This window comes from Tupaia chinensis, unplaced genomic scaffold (assembly GCF_000334495.1).
Source record: "Tupaia chinensis unplaced genomic scaffold, TupChi_1.0 Scaffold000047_1, whole genome shotgun sequence".
NCBI lineage: Eukaryota > Metazoa > Chordata > Mammalia > Scandentia > Tupaiidae > Tupaia > Tupaia belangeri.
In genome coordinates, this window is record NW_006159505.1 from 2,995,363 (window position 1) to 2,998,077 (window position 2,715).

The window sequence follows — 2,715 nt, forward strand, 5'->3', positions numbered from 1 at the left end:
TCTGGGACGCGAACGGTGGTCGACTCCGTGGGAGTCCAGCAACATAGCCATTATGCTAACTGCTGGTTCCCTCTCTCTCTCTCTTGCTCTCTCTCTCTCTGATGAAACTGGAAATTAATAATAATAAAGTTAAATAAAATAATTCTTTAAAAAAATAAAAATACTGGGTGTGAGCGCATGCCCTAAATCTTGATGAGATGGAAAAATGGGGAGAAGGGATTGTTGCATGACCATGTCCCATTAGATGGTCTCCCCCTCCCCAACCTGCTTTCTTTCTGTCTTTCTCTGGCTACCCCAGGCATTCTCTGAAAAAAAAAAAAAAAAAAAAAAAAAAGAGGAAAAAAAAGAAGAAAAGAACAAAGTGCATGTTATAAAGTAAGCATTTCAGAAAGGATCAAGAAGAAAGTGGAAATTACCTATACTATAATATTCATATGTAGCCAATCTTAAAACTTGGGTATATGGGGGCCAGCAAGTGGAGCTGGACTCCAATGTAGTTGACTGTGGTTCAAGTCCTGGACACCACTGGCTTGAAACTCACATGGGGTGTGTGTGTGTGTGTGTGTGTGTGTGCATGTGTGTCCACAATCTCAAGAAGAGAATAGAGGAAAAGGGATTGCAGTATGGCCGTCCCCTCTGGGGGGTGACGTCTCACTTTCTGTTTCACTGTCTGTCTCTCCACACCCTATAGCAAACAACAAAAACTTTGAGTATTTGTTTTTCAAAAAATTTTTGTACAAATATGTGTTTAAAGATAAAACTTTAGATTTACAGTAGTATTAGAAACAATATACCTACTACTATTATTTAACATTAATCTTAATCTGCAAAAAGTAAATCGAAAAGTATCAGAAGACAGAAAAAGGATCATGCACTTGACAGAAAGTTAAAAAGTGTTGAAAAAACAAAAAAAGCATATAAAATATACAGTGAGAATGGGCTGGATCAGTGGCCTGCTGGTTATGGGAGCTGGATCTCACGTGACCAACCTTGCAGTTTGAATCCTGGCACCATGGCTCAAAAAACACCATGGGTATTTGCGTGTGCTTGCCCCAAATCCCAACTTAATGGAGAAATGGAGAAGGGATGGCAGCGTGACAATACCTCATCGGGAAGTGGTGATTTCTCCCTCCTCTCGCTCTTCTCTATCTTGATGACAAGTACACACATCCTCTAACAAATAAATAAATAAATAAATAAATAAATAAATAAAAACTTTGCTAGAGAGCAATGTGCACTCACAGTGGGTCTGAGGGGCTGGGATGAGGCGAGAAAGCACTCTCCATAAGACAAGATCACATACCAATACCTTCTCTTTAATCTCTCCTTCTTTTCGGGATTTCTGGGCACGTACACGTGTGCCTGATGTGTTTCTCAAACCATGGCCATAGTCAGTCATGTGGCACCCAGCTGCCCTAATCACCACACCATGGGCTGGCCCACTATATTAAATAATAAATAAATATATGTATGTATGTATGTATACACACACATATATGAAGATACACACACACATACACCACATATATATATGAAGAAATGCAAAATAGCTTACACATGAAAAGCTTTTATTCAAAATCCAAAATTGCTTAGATATCAATAATTTTTATTCAGGGACCAGAAGATGGCGCAATGGTTATGCTGCTGTACTCCCAAGGAGTTGACTGTGATTCAAGTCCTGGACCTGACAGGTTAACTTCATGTTGGGCGTGTACACATCTGTGCCCAAATTCCTGAGAGGAGAATGGAGGAGAATGGACTGCTGCATGGCCATCCCAGAGGGGTGATTTCTCACTTTCTGTCTTTCCCTGTCTCTCTGGCAAGTGCACACACCCTATAGCAAAAATCTCTAAAAAAGTTTTTATTCAAGGGGTTGGCAGGTGGTGTGGTAGATAAGGGCGCTGGACTCTCACATGGCCGACCATGGTTCAAATCTTGGACCTGGTGCCTTGCTTTCTGACTTTCCCTCTCTTAATCTCTCTCTCTCTGTGTCTTTCTGGTCAAATTAAAAAAAAATAAAAGAATAAATAAAATTAAAATACTAATTCTTTTTTTATTTTTCTTTTTTGGGGGGAGGTTTTCATTACAGGGCGCGTGCGCTTGCCAGAAAGAGAGAGACAGAGATAGAAAGTGAGAAATCACCTCCCAGGGGGGATGGCCACGCCGCAATCCCTTCTCCTCCATTCTCCTCTTGGGATCTTGGGCATGCACGCACATGTGCCCAGTGTGAGTTTAATCCGCCGGGGTCCAGGACTTGAACTGTGCTCGACTACATGTGAATCCAGTGACATAGCCATTACACTAACTGCTGGTCTCAATAACTCTTTTTTTAAATAGAAGTTTTTATTCAAAACATTAAAAATTTATTATTAAGCATTTTGAATTTGATTCTTCAATGAGGTCCTTGAAAGTTTAACATTCTTGTTAACCTCCAAACCTACTGTAATATGGTATACAAACTGATAATGATATGCTTAATGTTTGATTTCCCTGCTAGATTATAAGCTCCATATTTGTCTTGTTTACTTACTCTTATCATCAGACTATCAGGCCTAGCATACATGGTATATAGCTGGTGCTGTACCAGACTACAGAGCTGGAAGCCATATGCCAACCTGTTTCAATCCTCAGCTCAGTCAGTCTGAAAAATGCTAGGTGCATGTGCATAAACACACTCTATCATGAATTTTAAAATATATATATATATATATATAT

The 2,715-nt window shown here is 39.7% G+C and overlaps 1 protein-coding gene across 1 annotated transcript in view; it reads right to left on the reverse strand.

Moving 5' to 3' along the window:
- Positions 1–1,129, reverse strand: part of RAB6A (RAB6A, member RAS oncogene family) — a 55,858-nt gene extending 54,729 nt beyond the window's left edge. The window contains exon 1 of the mRNA XM_006140972.3: positions 1,105–1,129. The gene's annotated coding sequence lies outside the window, so the exon portion shown is untranslated. The remainder of the gene's footprint in view (positions 1–1,104) is intronic.
- Between the last annotated feature and the right edge of the window lie 1,586 nt (positions 1,130–2,715).